At 41.2% G+C, this 20,778-nt stretch overlaps 1 non-coding gene across 1 annotated transcript; it reads left to right on the top strand.

The window, feature by feature from the left end:
• The first annotated feature begins 6,250 nt into the window (after positions 1 to 6,250).
• On the top strand, positions 6,251 to 6,357 carry LOC138740194 (U6 spliceosomal RNA). The gene has a single exon (XR_011342733.1). It is a non-coding gene; the product is annotated as a U6 spliceosomal RNA (small nuclear RNA).
• The last annotated feature ends 14,421 nt before the right edge of the window (positions 6,358 to 20,778 follow it).

Consider the following 20,778-nt stretch of genomic DNA (forward strand, 5'->3'; position numbering starts at 1 on the left):
AGACCCTCTGAATTTGCAGTCAACATGCATACCCACAGCTCTGGTACAGTTGCTGTTTTCCAGCATTTGTTGTGCCCTACATCCACTCCCTAGACAACCTTGGAGACCATCCAGAATACAGCAGGCACTGGGACAAGAGGGCCATTTCAGAGGTGGAGAGGTTCTGGAAGATAGCCTTTCCCATGGCATGGTCGGATTGTCCCATGATGTGATCCAGACGACCAATGTGCTCGAGACAGCAGCAGCACTGCAACATTCTGAAGATGCCCTGATTCGAACAGCAGCAGATTTGACGGCTGTCAGAATGTTCACCCTGCATAACTGAATGGCCCTGGACTACCTACTCGCAGCTGATGGTGGTACCTGCGCAGTAATTGGTAAGGAGTGTTGAACTTTTATCCCTTATGAGTCGAATAACATCCCCCACTTGGCTGCTCACATTCGGGACGGTAGCTAAAATTCAAAGATCAAGGGACCAGCTCCTCCAGCACAATACCTCATGGGGAAACTGGTGGCTGTTTGGGACCCTGGGGGGAGTGGTGGGCAGCTATCATCCACTGGTCGATTGCACTTGTTCTTGCTATCATTGCTGAGTGTATGTTGGACTTGTCAAATTAGTAAAAACACGGCTGCCTTCTGTAGTTCTATACAGCCATATACAGTTTTAACCTGAGATATAATTAAGAATAAGATTCCCATTAAGATATACTAGTTTTCTCTGCATTGTTTTAATAATGATTGTTGATTTGCATTACCTCCAAGGGGTGGATTGTACTGGGAAGGGCTGTGGCTGTTACATGATAACACTGCACCCTACCTAATTGGAGGACACAACACCTGCCAATCAATGTTTGGCCCTGCCCCACCTATTGGTGCACACCTTGCCATTGGCCACTATAAATTACTTGAGCTGGGCTCTCCAGCCTGCCTGTACTTGGCCATTGCAATTGGATTAACCTTCCTGGCTCTGAGCCATTGGTTCCTTGCTAACAACCTGAGTTGGACCCCCCGCCCACCCCCCAGCACTATAAATGTGCCATGTGTAGTTTGTTCACTCCTCTTGTCATCTTTGAGGGACCACCCTGCTTCACACCAGGCTGAGAAACGTGAAATGGCACTGGAGAAACTGTTGGTTAGCTGTGCACTAAATAGGGTTGGGAGGGTTGATTATCGTCTCTACATTGGCATAGAGCTGTGCCTACAGAGTATTTTATTGACTTTTCCCTTGGTTGTTTGTAGGTGTGCATTTTGTTCCCACTTTCATTATTTGTTGTCTGAGAGGTTTTAATTGCTTAACTGGGTTTTCACATAATTGGTAATAAACTGTGTGTCTTGTTTCACTGTTGCTATTTTTTCCCCCATTGTGTGTGTGTGTGTGTGTGTGTGTGTGTGTGTGTGTGTGTGTGTGTGTGTGTGTGTGTGTGTGTGTGTGTGTGTGTGTGTGTGTGTGTGTGTGTGTGTGTTGCATCTGTTCCCGTTCTCCCACATTTTTTTTCTGTAAATAAAACCCTTTACCACCAAAATTGTATGACCAGACTCCTTGCCTTTGAGACCTACCAAATCTGTTTTCTCACTTACAGCACAAGTGTTTGTTATAACTCTGGCAAGTTTAATTGCTTCATTGATGCCGATATGAAAGCAAGGCATGCTTCGAAGCTTTGATCTGCTTTGGAGTCGGTAGTTGCCATTTTTCAACTTGAGGACCGGAGTTGTGTTAATGAAATTCCAAAAAGCCATAACGAAGCTTTAAAAAAAAATCTAGAATAAAACAGGAAGAGACATCATCCCAACTTTAGGATTGCCAAAATCAACTGTTTGAAAGATAATTAAGAAGAAAATTATTCTATGACCTCAGTAATCACAAAGTGACTGGTATTCCAAGGAAGTTCTTTACTGCTAGTGACAGATAAATTCTCTTCATAATGAAGAAACATCCTTAAGTGTCTGTCTGACAGATTAGGAACACTCTTTTGGAGGCAGGTGTGGACATGTTAATGACTATTTTCTGCAGATGACTTCATGAACATTTGTTGCACTGCAAGATGTGAATCTTGAGAAAGGTAAGTATGTTTTGAATCTTGGGTAGTTCCTTTAATGCCTCCACACTTTTCCCTTGACATCACTCTGATATAAATTAATCTTGGTCTCATCTATCCACAATACCTTTTTTCCAGAATTTTTCAGGGTCTTTTAAACACTTGGCAAACTGTAGTCTGTATCTTTTTAATTCTTGTTTTGTTTTGTTGTTTTTTTTTCCCAGCCTGATAATAGCTTCTTTGACCTTCATTAGCAGAACTCTTGTCCTCATGTTGAAAAATGGCAACTACAGATTCTAAAAGTGATCAAAGGTTTAAAAGAAAGCTCTCTTATGCCTGTACTAATGAAGCAATTAAACATATCTAATAATCACAAACTCCTGTTAAGCCAAATGACTCAAACATTATGATGCCCTGAAATATGGGAATGATGTATAAAATATGATGCAATTTCTACACTGTGGAACCAAAATTTATACAAATATCCTTGAATAAAATCTGGAATGTGCACATGTGAATTGTTTGATTACAAATTTAAACACAGGGACAAATAGAGGAAAAAAAATTGTCTTTTTGTCCCAAACATTATGGAGGGCACTGTATATGACATTGTATACAACCTTGAGATTCTTATTCCTTCAGGCCAGGCAAAATTTTTACTTATTGGCTGTGCAAAAAAAAAAACTGTACTCAAGAAAGAGATGTAAAAGAGAGAAATGTAAACAAATGCACAAATACAGAGAAAAATATTCAGTAGTAATTTAATGAGTAAAATACGACCCCTTAACTGAGTTTCAGATTGATTTTGTTGTTCAGGAGTCTGATGGTGGAGGGGTAGCAATTGTTCCTGAACTTGGTGGTGTGACTCTTCTGGCACGTACACCTGTTTCCTCATGACAGCAGTGAGAACAGAGCATGTCCTTAGTGGTGTGGATCCTTGATGATTGCTGCTGCTCTCCTATGGCATTGTTCCATGTAAATGTTCTCAATGGTGGGGTGAGTTTTGCTTGTTGTATCCTGGTAAACATTACCTTTTGCAGGACTTTCTGCTCCGGTATTGTCACTCCCATACCAGGATGTGATGCAGCTGGTCAGCACACTTTCCACTACATATCTGTAGAAGATTGCAAAGGTTTCCAATGTCACACCAAACCTCCACAAACTCCTGAGAAAGTCGAGGAGCTGAATTGCTTTCTTCACAAATATTAGTGTGTTGGGTCCAGGAAAGGTTCTCTGAAATTCTGACTCCTAAGAATTTAAATTTGCTAACCCTCTCCACCTCTGATTCCCTAATGATCACTGGATTGTAAACCCTTGGTTTTCCCTTCCTAAAGCCCATAAGCAGCTCCTTGGTTTTGGTGACATTGAGTGTGAGGTTGTTGTTGGTGCACCATTCAGCCAAGTTTTCAATCTCCCTCCTGGATGCTGACTCGTCTCCCCAGTTTTTTTTTATGTCACCCACTAGTGTGGTATTGTCTGCAAATGTGTAGATGGTGTTGGTGTCATATTGAGCCACACAAATGCTGCAATGAGATTAGAGCAGGGGACTAAATACCTGTGGTACCTCTCCCTCTCAATCACAATACCAGTCACAAGCAAACTGTAGACAATTCCCTGTGACCGAATGATTAACTGATATATGGAGAAAACAGCACCCTGGGGTGGAGTGGCATATTATTTGCTAAATTACTCTTTTTCTGCCAATTATCAAATGTCTGATTTTTCACTTTTTTCAAATTCTTTTCAACATCCAGTCCTTTTGCAAAATAATGCTTTGGGAAAATCTTGTCTCTTCCAGCAAAGAAAAAAATCAAAAGACCAATGCATCATTTGCAATATAATGGTGTTGCTTGTAAATTATCTTTTCAACATGATTTAATACCTTGTGAACAAATGAAAATGCACAGCACATTCATTCAGATGCTGCCAGCCTGTAACTATTACAACTAATCCAATGCCATTTTTTTAAAAGTGTAACTGCTGGAACCTGTGGATGCAGGAGAATGGGGAATGGAGACTCAGGGCTGGACCACAGGGTCCTTCTGCCCGCAGTGATGCAGACGGCTCCATGGAGGCTTTAAACAGCCTTTTAGAGGAGATCTTTAAACATCCTATAACCATGGAGGCCTGTGGCCAAGAATGTAGCGCTGCTGCTGGGCAGCATACCTATCACAAAGTTTTGCAGATTCTGGGGGAGCAGTGAACCAGCTCATGACACCAGAACCTCAACCTGCATTGAGAACAAGAAGCCTGGGAGATGACCCTACAGGAAAGTGGCCATGGCTGTAGACCAGTGAGGGGCTCAGTTGTTGAATAATCCACACAGTCTGCGGATTGCCCACAACTTGTAGCTGAAGGACTCCCACCAGGAGTCAGAAGTGGGATTGGAGAGGGGGCTGAGGTCAAGAGGCCTTCCGAAGGACCTCGTGTGTGGAAAACTTCCTGATCATATTGAAGGTTTGGGTCTGTAACTCAGGTTGCCAATAGGTTGAAGTTTGTGAAGCTGTGGGGTTGCTGGAGGTGAATCCACCGACACTCAGTTGGATGTTTTCTTCCTTCGATCTCTTATTATTAGGAGCAGAAGGCAATGCTGATGGTGACTGTCTTTGTGGCAGGAAAAGGTTGACGCATATCATGTACATTACATTTTCTGTATTATTACGTGATAAAGGAATTTTAATAATTAACTGCTCTTCAGGTTGTAATAGGACTGAAACAAATATTAAATGAATTTAAAGATTAATAGGAATATATTTTTTGTTGGGATCTCATGTTTTTCTATAGTTTTGGCTTGTTTTAGAAGGGTTCACCTCCATCTCAGTTAAAGCCAACAGGAACATTAACAGAGTACTTGAGTACTAGTGATCAAAAGTCTTGGCTTTCCAGGCAAGAACAGGTACAGACTGATGCAACTTCTGATGGAGATACCCGTGCTAATGATCACAGCATGGCTGGATATTGGGCACTGTTTCTACTCCTTTGCAGTGCGTAGGAAAGCACAGCAGGCAGAAACCTTAGATGCTGAGGCCAAGCACAGAAGCAGGAAAAAAAAGGACCATGATGGAACAAAACAAGGGCAAAAAAAAGTATCCTTTCAGAAATTATGACTGGACAGTTTTAAAACTACTGATTCAGTGGGATAAACAACTACATATCTGAATTCTAAAATGTCCAAGGAATATCAATGTAGCTATTTTTGTCTTTGAGATCTTGTTGGAATGTAGGTAAAAATGATTTGCTCTGAGACCAAATGCCACATGACTCAAGTTCAATATTAGAATATGCAGAATAGGACATGGATAACGGATTAGATTCTTGTGTAGAGCTGTACCCATTGTAACATATGGGTGTTGAAATAATAATAATTCTTCGCTGGATACACCAGGCACTAAATTATCAGCTCTTTTCTCCAGTGTGTCCAATCAACTCGCCACACATTCTCAGTTGTTGCAATGCTTGGACAGACAGCTTTGGACATGCTCGCTTTGGAGGATTTGTATCTCTGCCCCAAAATATTTTGGTTTCAAGTCCCACACCAGGGCCTTCAACACTAAGTTGAGGCTGACATCCCACACCTGATGGAACACTGTACACTGGAGGTACTACTTTGGAGATGGGACATTTCCTGAACCACTCTCTACCCTCAAAGGTGGTTGTAAAGGATCCTTTGTTCTGCTTCAAAGAGAGTAGTGGAGTTGTTCCCTCATGTTCTGCCACACACTGGGCCCTCAATCAAAATAATATTAGATAGATTACAGATTCATTATCACTTTGCTGTTGGTCAGAGCTTGCAGCATTCATATTAAATCTGTAGGTGATCCAAATTTTCTTGAAGTGTTTTTCAAAAGTCACAATATCCATTTGACCAAAAATGAAGAGTTGATCTTGGCTGGTGTCTAATTTTAAATTTGTAAATCAATAGACAAAATCCTGAAACACACTGGATAACAACTTGATGCAGATTTTTTTTAAAAACAGACACAATACTGGTGCTGAGGTAGTAATCTCCAGTGGAAGCAATGCTGAGTATGACTACAATATTTAATGATTTATTTGTTACATTTCTATTTTTCACTTTTGCCATCTTCCATTGTCATTGTGTTAATTTTTAATATGAACACATTCTGCTTGTGTATTTGTAATTTGAAGCAACTCCTGGGTGTACTACCAATCAACCACAATCAGACAGAGGATCGTGATTAATAGATTTTAACGTGCTCGCTTCGGCAGCACATATACTAAAATAGGAACAATACAGAGAAGATTAGCATGGCCCCTGTGCAAGGATGACATGCAAATTTGTGAAGCGTTCCATATTTTTAAAAAAAAATTTAGTTGCTAAATGTAGATGCTAAAATATTAGCGAATAGATTGGCTAAATTTTTACCAAAGTTGATTCATATTAATCAAACAGGTTTTATAAAGAATAGATATGCTTCAGATAACATTTTGCACATGATTAGTTTTTAATAAATTTTGACAATCTTTAGATCACCCGATGGTGATATCCTTAGATGCAGAAAAAGCATTTGATAGAGTTGAATGGAATTTTTTGTTTAAAGTTTTGGAGAAATTTAAGTTTAGTCCTTTTGTTGGTTGGATTTGGGCTCTATATAGTAAACCGGTAGCTAGAGTATTGACAAATGGTTTGATTTTGGAATCTTTTAAGTTAACTCGATCAACGCGTCAAGGTTGTCCTTTATCACCAGCTTTGTTTGCATTAGTGATTGAACCTTTTGCACAGTTGATAAGACAAAATACACAGATACAAGGTATGAAAGTTTTAGATGAGGGGTATAAAATTAATTTATTTGCTGATGATGTATTGGTGTATTTAACAAACCCAGCTCAGTCACTTTTACACTTGAAGGAGTGTTTAATACAATATGGATGTCTTTCTGGATATAAAGTTAATTGGGAAAAAAGTGAAATATTACCGGTAAGTGAAGGAGATTATTCAGTTTATAAGAATATTATTAATTTGAAGTGGACTGATCAAATTAAACATCTGGGTATAATTTTGAATGTTAATTATTAATCTTTATATAAATTAAATTATGCTCCATTTATGAAAAAATTAAAACTGATTTGATTAAATTGAAAGATTTACCTATTAATTTAATGGGAAGGATAAATACAATTAAGATGAATATCTTTCCTCGCATACAATATTTGTTTCAATCTATTCCGTATTTACTTGATAAATTTTTGTTTTGAGATTTGAATAAAATGGTTAGGGAGTTTTTATGGAAGGGTAAATTTTTGAGAGCAGCTTTGAATAAATTAACTTCGAAATACGAGTTAGGGGACTATGTTTACCATATTTTCAAAATTATTATGAGGCAGCTCAACGTAAATTTATTAGTTCATTGATGGATTTGGTACATCCTCCTAGTTGGGCTAAAATTGAGATTGCAAGTATTTCTGAATATGAAATAAATCATTTTTTGTTTAGGTGGAATATAAATTTGTTACAACAATATAATGTGCCTATACTAAAACATTTAAGAAGTTATGGATAAAGAAAAATAAAATGATAAGCTCTAGGGGTAAATTATTGGCTTTGACTCCATTGTATAATAATCAACTTATTTATTTTTCAATTCATAATCAAAGTTTATGCATTGGAGATTTAAAGGTGTGAAAAATTTGGGAGATTGTTTTAAAGAGGGTAAGTTTTTAACTTTTAATCAGATGAGGGAATATTTTGGTATTGATAAGAATTCTTTATTATCAAATTTGATCTTTGGTAAAATGTATGTTTGGTAGAGATATGACTTTACCTAAAATGACTAAATTTGAGACTTTTCTTATGAAGGTACCAGAGAAGGGTTATATTTCATTTATGTATAAATATTACAGGATGGTATGGATAAAAAGGGTTGGGATAGATCTAAAATTAAATGGGAAGCGGATATTGGTTTTAGTTTTTCTGAAGATGATTGGTTAGATATCTGTTATGATAGTGTAACTAGATTGATAAATGCACATTATGCAATGATTAATTAAATTTTTTACATCAATTATATTTGACACCTGAAAAAGTTTTAAAAATATGGTTTTAATGAATCAGATTTGTGTTTTAGATGTGGTGATAAGGTTGGAACTTTTTTTCAAGCTGTTTGGTTATGTATACATATACAATCTTTTTGGAAGAAAATTCAATCATTTTTAGAATACCCATATAAGATTAAAATAGTTTTAGATCCAACAGTATTTTTATTTGGTAGTTTGCAACCTCTGAAATGTTTGGGATTAGATAAGTTCCAGCTTGCTTTTGTATATTTAGCTTTATCCGTAGCGAAAAAAAATGTATTGCTAGTACATGGAAAGATACAAATATGATTGATGTTTCTTCTTTGGCTTGGCTTCGTGGATGAAGATTTATGGAGGGGTAATGTCTAAGTCAGCTGCAGGCTCGTTTGTGGCTGACAAGTCCGATGCGGGACAGGCAGACACGGTTGCAGCAGTTGCAAGGGAAAATTGGTTGGTTGGGGTTGGGTGTTGGGTTTTTCCTCCTTTGTCTTTTGTCAGTGAGGTGGGCTCTGTGGTCTTCTTCAAAGGAGGTTGCTGCCCGCCAAACTGTGAGGCACCAAGATGCACGGTTTGAGGCGATATCAGCCCACTGGCGGTGGTCAATGTGGCAGGCACCAAGAGATTTCTTTAGGCAGTCCTTGTACCTCTTCTTTGGTGCACCTCTGTCACGGTGGCCAGTGGAGAGCTCACCATATAACACAATCTTGGGAAGGCGATGGTCCTCCATTCTGGTGACGTGACCTGCCCAGCGCAGTTGGATATTCAGCAGCGTACGTATGTTTCGCATGATAATTATAATTGTTTTATTAATAAGTGGCTATTATACTTGCAATATTTACATTTCAATTTATATTGATTAGATTTTAATATGTATAATTAATTTTTTCTTTAATATTCTTTTTTCTTTTTTATGGCTCTCCTTAGGCTGAGGTTGGAGGGGGTCTATATATATATATATATATATATATATATATATATATATATCTTTGGCTTGGCTTCGCGGACGAAGATTTATGGAGGGGGTAAAAAGTCCACGTCAGCTGCAGGCTCGTTTGTGGCTGACCAGTCCGATGCGGGACAGGCAGACACGATTGCAGCGGTTGCAAGGGAAAATTGGTTGGTTGGGGTTGGGTGTTGGGTTTTTCCTCCTTTGCCTTTTGTCAGTGAGGTGGGCTCTGCGGTCCTCTTCAAAGGAGGCTGCTGCCCGCCAAACTGTGAGGCGCCAAGATGCACGGTTTGAGGCGTTATCAGCCCACTGGCGGTGGTCAATGTGGCATGGTTCTGATGTTCCAGCATGCTAGCTTGAGTTTGTGAGCATCTTTTGAGGGGGAGGACGTGGAGGGGGAGGACGTGGAGGGGGAGGACGTGGAGGGGGAGGACGTTGAGGGGGAGGACGTGGACCTGTCCTCGGGCCTGCGCAAAGGAGCTTTTAGGTGGAGTGCAGTGCGCGCAGTACTGGCCCCACCCTTTACACCCATGGTTCGTGTGCCGTGGCCAAGCAAGCTGGGACGTGGCAGCGAGGTCCTTGGGTCGTAGGTTTTATATCGGAGTGGCCTTCTCCTATGCAGGTTTCTTACCCGGGCTGGAGGGGCCTGCCTCCCCTCCTAGGTCGGTCCATACTGCCCGGTATATATATATATAAATGATCATGTTCATGTTTAATTGCTGTATATGTCATATTATTTGTTTTTTGAATGAAAAAATTAATAAATTTTAATCACCTTCAAGTGTCAGCATAGCTGGCATGTTGCTGGCCCAGTTCCAAGGTAGGTACTGAGGGAGGGGTTTGGTTGTGTCAGCCTTTATGGGGATATCTTGGAGGGAGGAGTAGAGTTTCAGGGGGCGGGCCAGCCCATACAGTATGTACATACATCTATACACAGAGTGGTAGCACCACATTCACCCCACCTTTTTAAACAAAGTCTGGTGGGGTGATGTGGTTTCGTGTTCATTGCAGTTCCAAATTCTCTTACAGATTCAGCCTGTCCGGTGATCTTGCCAATTGCTGTGACCATCACAGGGTCTGCTGTTGCACAGCTGTCGATTCCTGGGTGGTGTCTTGTGCAACAGTCAGTGCCTCTGATGGCTGAGGCAGTGTTTGTACCGTGGTGCTGTTCAGGCCAGTTGGAGTTTGGGTATGAAATTGATTGGCGATAGTGGGTTCAGTTGGTCGCAGTTACAGGGGGAGGAGATTGGACAGTCGTTCGAGAGGTCTCCTGCGCATGCCACGTGCTGGTTGGAGACTGTGTCCTGTTGACTATCCTGATACTCCAAGTAGGCGCATTCAGGATTGGTGTGGAGGAGGTGGATTTTCTCAACCAGAGGGTCAGTTTTATGGTGTCTGATGTGCCTTCGATGCAGGATGGGCCCAAGGTTCATCAGGCAGGATGATAGTGTGGTTCTGGATGCTGACTTCTTGGGGAAGGAAAAGAGCCTTTCATGCAGTGTTGCATTCATGGCCGTACAGAGAAGGGTCCTAGTAGCATAGACTGTGTCAAGGAATGCATCTTGCCACCAGGAGGAGGACAGCGGTTTTGATTTAAGGGCTAAAAGAACCACCCTCCAAAGAGTGGCATTTTCCCTCTCCACCTGCCCATTCCCCAGTGGTGGGGGCGGGGGGGGGGGGTTTATAGGCTATGGTCCTGCTCATGGTTATGCCCTTGGCCAACTGGTACTGGAGCAGCTTTTCATTCATGAAGAAGGTCACCTGGTCGCTATGGATATAGCAGGGGTACAGAAAAGAGTGAAAATGCCGTTATGACCTTTATGACCGTGGTCATACCTGGGCAGGAAATGACGTAGAGGAAGCAAGAGCATTTGTCTTCTATGTTAGGGAAGTGTACATTCCTGTTGCTGGATGGGAGAGGTCCCTTAAAGACCATGATCAGCCACTTGAAGAGGCTGGTGGCCTTGATAAGGTGGGTTTTGTCTGGGCGGTAGAACTGGGGTTTGCACTCAGTGCAGACCAGTTTTGTGTCAACTCCCTGATCTCTTTTACTGAGTAGGGGAGGTTGCAGGCTCTAACAAAGTGGTAGAGCCTGGTGATTCCAGGGTGGCAGAAGATTTGGAGATGATCCAGCTGCACGTTGGTGCTTGTCCCCAGGACAGGGCATCGGGAGGCTCATTGAGCTTCCCTGGCTGTTACAAGATCTCGTAGTTGTAGGTGGATAGCTCAATACTCCATCTCACGGTCTTGTTGTTCTTAATTTTTTTCTCCACGGTTTGTTGTTGAACATCAAAGCAACTGCACATTGGTTAGTCAGCAGGACGAACGGTTTGCAGGCCAGCTAGTCCCTCCAATGGTGCACAGCTTCCGCTGTGATTTGGGCCTCCTTTTTGACGGATGAGTGCCGAAGCTCAGGAGGGTTCTGGAAAAAAATGCCACAGGCCTGCCTGGTTTGCCAGGGTGAAGATGGGCACATCACTCTCCACCTGGAGGGGGATGGATTCATCTATGGCATGCATTGCTGCTTTGGCGATGTCACCTGTGATCTGTGTGAACCCCATTTGGGCTTCTTCAACAGGGGAAGGTGGCCGATTTTATCAGGGGGTGTGCTTTGTCTGTGGAATTGGGGACCCACTGTGCATGGTAGGAAAAGAAGCCCAAGCACCTTTTCAGGGCTTTGAGGGTCTGAAGTAATGAATTCCAATAGGGGCACATGTGGTCCGGGTCTGGCCAAATGACATAATTCTCCATCATGCAGCCCAGAATGGCTATCCTTGAGTGCTAAAGATGTATTTCTTCTTATATGTCAGGTTGAGGTTTTTGGCTACCTGGAGAAACATCATGGTCCTGTTGGTCTTGGCCACAGATGGTCACATTGTCCAGTTAGGGAAATGTGGCCTTGAGTCCATAGACATCGACTATGTGGTCCATCTCCCTCTGAAAGACATTGGTGGTTCCAAAAGGGATGCGGAGAAAGTGATAGAGGCAGACGACTGCCTTGAAGGCAGTGTAAGGGCTGTGCTTCAGCTGAATTGGTAGCTGGTGGTAAGCCAACTTGTGGTTGATGGTTGAGAAAACCCAGAATTGGGTGATTTTCTGACCATATCGGCGATGCGGGGAAGGGGGAAGGTGTCCAGCAGAGTGAAGCAGTTTATGGTCTGGCCATGTGTTGTCTCTCTCCACTCTTTACCACCACTACTTGGGCTCACCATGGGCTGGTGCTGGGTTCTATGACCCCTTCTGCTAGGAGCTGTTTGACCTCTGCTTTAATGAATGCTCTGTCCCCAGGGCTGTACTGTCTGCTCTTCATGGCTACCAGCTTGCATTCAGGGGTGAGGTTATCGAATAGGGCCAGTGGTCATGTTCAGGTCATGACACTGGTCATGACCCGTGTGCAGGGGTGCAGTATGATCAGTAGTTTAAAGTTCCTGTACTTGGTGCCCTGCACAGTCAGTGTCAGGTTACAGCAGCCACTGATCTCAGCCAAGTGAGATTTGGAGGCCAAGAAGACCTAATATTGCATCGGGATCACCACGATGAAGTATTGGTGTACTGTACCCGGGTGGATGAAGCTCTCGGTGCTTCCTGTGTTAAATTAACCATTTGCAGGGTGACCATTTACCTTGACATTTATCATGGCATTGGCTAGCTAATTTTAAATTTGTAAATCAATAGACAAAATCCTGAAACACACTGGATAACAACTTGATGCAGATTTTTTTTAAAAACAGACACAATACTGGTGCTGAGGTAGTAATCTCCAGTGGAAGCAATGCTGAGTATGACTACAATATTTAATGATTTATTTGTTACATTTCTTGGGTTGTCTTGGTTGAGGATGATGGAGGCAAGTGTCTGGTCATTGTTAGTCGCTACTGTGTTAGTTCAGGGGCACTTGGCAAGATGGCTGACCCCATGCCATGCATCCAGTGCTGTCCCTTGCTGCCAAAAGTGGTGCTGCCCCAGTTTGTCATTTCCAGGATCCCATTGATCCGTCCTCGGTCACCGGAAGTGATAGCTTGGCTGAAGCCAGAAATGGGGCAGACCAAGATGGTGGTGGCTGTCGACCACACGCAGTGCTGCTGGGGGAAGGCTGGGCAGCTCTTACAGGGGTGCTTCCCATGCCTGCAGAAATAGCACTCCTGGCACTCGATGGCAGTGATGTGAGACCCTGCATCTCAAGATGGTGCTGACCGCATCACTCATGCGGCTGCCATGTTGCCCGAAGAGAATGCTTCAGCATTTCGTTGCTCTGTCTCTAGTGATTTAGCCAAGTCCACTACTTCCTGCAGGCTTCGATTGCCCTTTTCTAGTTGCTTCTGTCTGATGTAGTTAGAGCTGAACCCGGCCATGCACACATCCCGTATTAGGCCTTCCAGGTGGGCAGCTGCAGAAGCTTCTTGGCAATCGCAGACTCGCCCCAGTGCCCACATATATTTATCAATTGTGCATAAAAGATGTTCGTCGGGGCCCAGTACTGCTTCTGCAGGAATTCCATCACTTCGGAGTAAGTAGCCAAGTCTCTTATCACTTGGAAAACCCGGTGGCCAACTTGAGCAAAGAGCTCTTCTTCACTCCACACATCATCATGCCTCGTGAAAAGTGTTGAGGCAGTACACCCACTGTTCTAATTCAGTAGAGCCCTCTGAATCCTTGGGGTCGGTGTCTAATTTGTCCACCTGTACTACCTTGCCCATGGACTAAAATTAAGGTGATTAAATTGTACAACTAATCAACCACAATCAGGCATAGAATCGTGATTAATAGGCTTTAATCACCTTAATGTATCTGAACAGCTTGTATGTTGCTGGCCCGATTCCAAGGCAGGTACTGAGGGAGGGGTTTTGTTGTAACAGCCTTTGTGGGGATATCTAGGAGGGAGGAGTCACAGGTTCAGAGACTGGTCAGCCCATACAGCACATATATAGTATATATACATAGTGGTAGCACCACATCGGGAAAATGGATGAGGTTGAATACAGGTTTAGGAGATTGAGACAGTGTATATAAAAAAAAATTACATCTTCATGTGATCACCTTAAGACTACAATAGACTAATGCACATTTTGGCTGTAAACAAAGTTTCCTTGTTGGAATGTAGAAATAACAGCAGAGTTGGTATTTTATTTAGGTGTTTTTAAGCTGGGTCTCCACTTAGAGGCTGGCTTTAAAAGCAGAAAAAAATGTTAAATGTCTGTTTATGGAGCAGCCCTAAAAGGTTGCTCCACCTCTGCTTTTACGTGGAGCGGCGCCTCAGTGCATCATCTGGAGCTGCTGTAGGTGGGGCAACTGTTGCAGTGACACTGCCTGTCGTATTTCTGGAAGAGCAATGGCAGTCTTCCCTACCCATAATCCCCTACACAGCTGAAACCGCTTTGTATTACCCAGAATGGTTCCAGCTGCGTGGGGGATTATGGGTAGGGAAGACTGCCATTGAGCCACTGATGCCAACGAGAGGCCCAGTGAGCGGCCGGTAGCGCTGTCACGGTCTGTCCCCAGCGGGTCCACTGGCCGCGTCTGTCCCCTGACAGCTCCACCAGACTGCCCCCTATGGCCGCGCCACCCCCTGAAAGGGTCATGGAGGAGAGGGGTGAGTGAAGAGAGAGAAATAAGATGGGTCACGGGCTAACAGCATCAGCACATCCCTAGCCAGCCACTTGTAGCGGATGTTCCTTTATGCAATGTGGTGGAGCACACCGCTCCACCTCAAGCATTAACTTGGAGAGAAATTGAAGTTTCCACCTTGCATCCACTCACAGGCCACTTATGAAGTTAAGTTTTCCTATGAGGGCAGAGAATCTCTGCATTCACATTCAGATTTTTTTTTTTTTGCTTTATTAAAGGGCTTATTGCCTATTCTATATTTTCTTGAAAAGTGTGAAAATAGTGAGAGTTAAGAGTTAACCCCATTCCTATGGGTTTGGAATTAAACAGCAGACACACCACAAGGGGAATCAGTAAATCAAATATTTTTTTGAACATTTTACTTGTTATGATTGCTATTGCAAAAGCAATCTTGTCATTCAGATTTATCTATTGAATTAATGGAATATAGTTTTACCATGTCGGGTTATGGATACCTCTCTCCAGATCACTGTCTAGGTACTGGAATGCTGGTCAAGTAAGACATCAAGTAGAATGGTGTCCTCCAATTGCCATGTTCATGCTTTCCAGTGCATTCAGAATAATATACCACATTATTAACTTTAGAGCATCACAGAATAATAATAAAATAATAATAGAGGGCTCCTTCCTTTAAGATGGTGATGTACTCCTCTCTTAAATATAACCTGTCACCCTGACCTTTCTCAATCTTTAAGCAAAGCTTTGACCTGAATGTAAATTGTGTATTTACCTATTAGTGTTGCTTGCCCCGTTGAGTTCATCCAACAGTATTTTTTTGCTTCTTTCTTTAACCTTTTTAAATACACAAGGTCATTACATGAATTTTGTTTTATCATAGATATTGAAAGTGCTGGATGTCAGGCATATAGAGTGAGGGGAGCATGCAAACTAATTGATGGACACTGTCAGATTTTAACATACACATGTGAGGTGCTGGTACTAATTGTTCATTATGGCAGTTTAAGACAAATGCCTGGTCCTCTCCTGTGCAAGATACCCAGTCCTCTACATTCTCTTTTTTTTTAACCAGAATATATACACTTCCAGGATTATAGACTCATTAATGATTTTTTAATATAAACTGATGTTCAAAAGGACTTGAAAACACTGGCACTAGAAGAATTAAATGTAATTGAATTGATCATTGATCAATTGCCTGTGAGAAAAATAATAATATTTTGCAAAACATAAAATACAAATTTCCTTCCAGTCATGCATTTTCTTATAATTGCTGTGCATTCCAAGCATATTCCCCATTTAAGATTAGCTGCATTTACTTCCGTTATATATTGGCTTTTGAAAATGTCATTTAGCTCACTGCAATATATTGATAAGAGATCACCAGGTAAATACAATAGGTTAGAGTTCCTTTCCCAACCAGGAAATTGTGAAGAGTTGAAGTTTGAGAAAAATAATAGAGAGCAAGGTCTCCAAAAATCAAAGCACAGAGAATTGGAAATGACTTGGGCACATTTAAACAAAATGGAGTTCACAGCAGTTAAATTAAAACTTAATGCTCCAAATGTAGCTGGGTTCATCTCCTAGCTTTCGTGCAGGTTGGAGTAATTTGTGATTGTCAAAACCATTTCCATCAACTTCACTTCTGCATGGGAATGAGAGTCAAAGAATGATGATGACTTGATGAAAAGATCCTGATGATCATGACAAGAGTCTTAGTAGGGAAAACGTGAGGAGAAATTTCCTCTCATGGGAAAATCTAGAGTCAGGGTTCATTATTTCAAACAAAGTGTGGCCCATTTATCTCTTCATGCAAACACTGATTCTACCACAAAGAAAGTCCACCGATGCCTCTAATTCCTCAGAAGCCAAAGGCAATCCAGCAGCTCCTCAGAAAATTGCAGAGTTGTGGATGCAGTTCAGTCAATCACACAGACCAACCTTCCCTCCATTGGTCTTGTCTAGACTTTTTTTGCTGCCTCAGCAGCCTCAATACTAAAGGACTAATCCCACCCCAGTCACACTCTTGACTCCTCCACCCCTCAAGCAGAAAGTACATGTATTTGAAATATACATCACCAGTTTCAAGGACATTTCTGCTGTTGTCAGGCAATTGACTAGACCTCGTTAGTAAAATGATGCTGCCTTTACACTGTTTTAACTGAATATTTTTCTGTAGAACTAGACTCTGCACTTTTTTTTTATTTTTGCCATCCCAGTTGTTATTAAGAATGGATCGATTTGCCTGGATAGCATGCAAAACAAAGCTTTTCACTGCATCGCGATGGATATGAGAACAACTCAATTAAATTCAATAGATTCTTGATGAGCAAGACGTAAAAGTTTGTTGGAGAGCAAAGAAGAAAGTGGCATTGGTGTTACCATCGTTTCAGCCATGATCTTCTTGAGTGGTGAAGAAGTCATATTTATAGTTTTGGTTACAGAATGAAAGAAAGGGTTATGCTGTTGTCTTCACTCATAAAAGCAATAGTCCAGAATTTGAGTTTTGTAATGAGCAAAGTGCACTGGCTGCTAGTGTCAGGGAGCTCTCCATAAACATCAAGTGATCTCAGAGAAAGTAACTTCTTGTTCTCAACATAACATTTCCAATCTATCCAGCTGCTATGATATCATAAATGGGCTGAGAAATCTCATTAAAACAAATCGGGAATAAAGACAGGACAATATACTTAACATTTTAACCATAAAGATTGAACTGAGACAAGAGGTTAAAGTGGAAGGTGAAATATAACAATTTGAATAATGAATTTGAAAATTCATTGTATTTTATTAGATTCATGAAAGATTTGCAATCAATGCAAATTAAGTCAGCATTTAAAGGTCAGAAAGTTAGGTTTGCAGTATTTCTGACTTAATGCACCATTAAAAAGTCATTAAAATACTTGCAACAAAATGCAAGATTTTTGGTGTATTTCACAAAGGAACAAAAAAGTTCAAATTAATATCCGATGAAGTAATTTCCCTTGACTGTGGAGTCTACAGCAGCAAACTGTCCTGATGTGGGGAGGAAAAACAATGCATGGGTGGAAATTCTAGAATCACTGGCAATTTTATTGTCTTATGACAGCAAATCTGACCACTTCAACCTCATTGTAACTACAAGATCCAAATAAAATCTCAGCAGTTTCTTTTGAAATCAAGAATTTAAACAGAAGCCATGATTGACATGTTTTGTGGTTAATTCCTTTGTCTTAAATAGAACCAATGAACATTACAGCAAAAAAGTTCCTTTAGCCCTTCTAGTCTGTACTGAAGTATTATTCAGTCTAGTCCCACTGACTTCCATCCTGTCCAAATCCCTCCATACCCTTCCCATCAATGTGCCTGTCCAAATTTTTCTTAAACGTTAAAACTGAATCCCTATTCATCACTTCAGCTGGCAGCTCGTTCTATACTCCTATCATTCTATGTGAAGGAGTTTCTCCTAATGTTCCCCCTAAACTTCCATTTCATGCTTAATCCATGTCCTCTGGTTTGTATATCACCTAACATCAGGGGGGCGGGGGGGGGGGGTTGCATTTACTCGTCTATAACCATCAGAACATCTATCAAATCTCTCCTCATTCTCCATGCTTCAGGGAATAAAGTCACAACCTGTTGAACCTTTCCCTGTAAGTCAGTTCCTCAAGTCCTAGCAACATCCTAGTAAATCTTTTCTGTTCTCTTTCAATTTTCTTTATCTTTCCTGTGGTTAGGTGACTAAAGCTGTACACAATGCTCTGAATTTGCCCTTGCCAATGCCTTGTACAACTTTACCATAACAATTCCTACACTCAATATTTTGATTTATGAAGGCCAATTTGCCAAAGCTCTCTTTACAGCCTTATCTATATGTAACAACTCTGCAGGGAATTTTGACTGTATTCCCATATCCCTCTGTTCTACTGCACTCCTTGGTGCCCAACCATTTTAGTGTGTATGTCTCATCTTGGTTTGTCCTTCCAAAATGCACCTTCTTATACTTGTTTGCATTAAATTATATCTGCCATTTTGAAGTTCATTTTTCCATCTGGTCCAGATCCATTTGCAAGTTTTAAAATCCTTTATCATCATCCACTACACCTCCAATCTTTGTGTCATCTACAAATTTGCTGATCCAATTGACCACATTATCATTTAGATCATAGATGACAGAAACAATGCACCCAGCACCAATCCTTGCAGCACATCACTACTCGCAGGTGAGAAGAAGCAAGAATCCAGTCCCACTCTCTGGTTTCTCCTTGACTACTTTAACATGAATTGTGAGCAACTAAATCTTTGTGACCAACATCCCATGTGGGATCTTGTTAAAGGCCTTACTAAAGTCCACGTAGACAACATTCACAGCCTTCATCCATTTTTCTGGGAATCTTCTCAAATATCTAAGATTTGTTAAACATCATCTACCACACAAAAAAAAGGCATATTGACTTTCCCTAATCAGTCCATGACTATCCAAGAACTTGTATATCCAATCTCTTAGTACAGCTTACAATAACTTGCATACTACTGATGTCAGGCTCATATAATTTCCTGGGTTATTTTTGGAGTCTTCTTAAACAATGGAACAATATTTGCTCCCCTCCAATCCTCTGGCCCCTCACCTGTGGCTAAGGACATTTAAAATATATCTGCCAGGGCTCTGCAATTTCTGCATTTGCCTCCCTCAGGGACCCAAGCGAATTCCTTGTCAGGCCCTGGGGATTTATCCATCTTTAATCACTTATAGGCAGCAAGCATCTCTTCCTCTTTAATTTTATATTTCTATGTATGTATATATATATATATATATATATATATATATTTTTTTTTTTTTTAATTTATATATATATAAATATATATATAACCTCATTGCTTATTTGCCTCACTTTCCTGGATTTTGTGCCAATTTCCTGAGTAAATATAGATACATAACAAACGACTCTGACCTCCAAGTGTACCAATTTTGTCCCATACTATCCTTTTGCTCTTAATATACCTGTAGAAGACTTGAGAATTTTCCTTTATCTTGTCTTCCAAAGCAACCTCATGTCTTCTTTTAGCCATCTGTTTCCCTCTTTTATACTCATGCTTCATTTGCTCTTTGTCTATATTGGCTATACACCTCTTCTTAAACAGATCCCCAATATCCATTGAAAACCAAGGTTTTCTATGCCTGTTAACAGTGCCTGGAATCCTTACAGGTCTGCACAAACTCTGCACTCTTAAAAATTCACCTTTTGAAGGCCTCTCTCTTAGCTCATCCTTGCCAGAAAGCAACCTATATCAATCCACTCTTTCTAGATCCTTTCTCATTTCCTCCAAATTATCCTTTCTCCAATTTAGAAGCTCAATGCAAGGTCAAGACCATTCTTTGTCTATAATTATCTTGATACTAGTAGCATTATTGAGTTATTTATTGTCATCTGATTGTACACGTACAACCTAATGAAATGGCATTCTCCAGTTCTCTGTGCAAAATGTGCACTTGCACTACTAGGTAGAACACTCATACTGACAAACAATACATATGCAGGACAAATATTTTATCGATACAAATGAATAAATAAATAAAATTTGCTTTGTAAAAACGAGTCTTGGATTATTAATGTGAGCAGTTCTTTTGGTGGTTTAAGATTTTCTCACTGCCTGTGGGGTGAAGCTGCTCCTCAGCCTGTTGGTGCTGGCTCTGATACATTTGTCTCTCTTCCCTGAAGGGAGCAGCTAAAAGGTGCTGTGTGCAGGGTGGAAGGCATCCTCAGAGTTTTGCAGCCTCTTCAAACAGTGATCTTGGTAGATTACGTTGATGGAGGGGGAGGTATATTCCAGTGATCCTCTCTTTCACTCTTATGGTCTTGTGGACAAACCTCTGATTAATTTCTCTGCAGAAACCAGTGATACAGCCGGCCAGGTCCCCTCAATATAGCTCCTGTAGAATGTTGACATAATAGAGGTCAATAGCCTTGCCTGCTTCAGTCTTTTCAGGATGTGCAGTCGCTGTTGCACCTTCCTGGCAAGTGAGGAGATGGTGAGTGTCCACGATAAGTCACTAGTTAAATGAACTCCAAGAAACTTGTTTTTCTCTGCTCTCTACTACAGAGTTGTTGGTGTAGTAGAGGGTGATCGTTCCTGGTCCTCCTAAAGTCCACAATAATCTCCTTTATCTTGTCGATGTTGAGACTCAGGTTGTTACAC

This window comes from Narcine bancroftii, chromosome 7, assembly GCF_036971445.1.
Source record: "Narcine bancroftii isolate sNarBan1 chromosome 7, sNarBan1.hap1, whole genome shotgun sequence".
In the NCBI taxonomy this organism is placed as follows: domain Eukaryota; kingdom Metazoa; phylum Chordata; class Chondrichthyes; order Torpediniformes; family Narcinidae; genus Narcine; species Narcine bancroftii.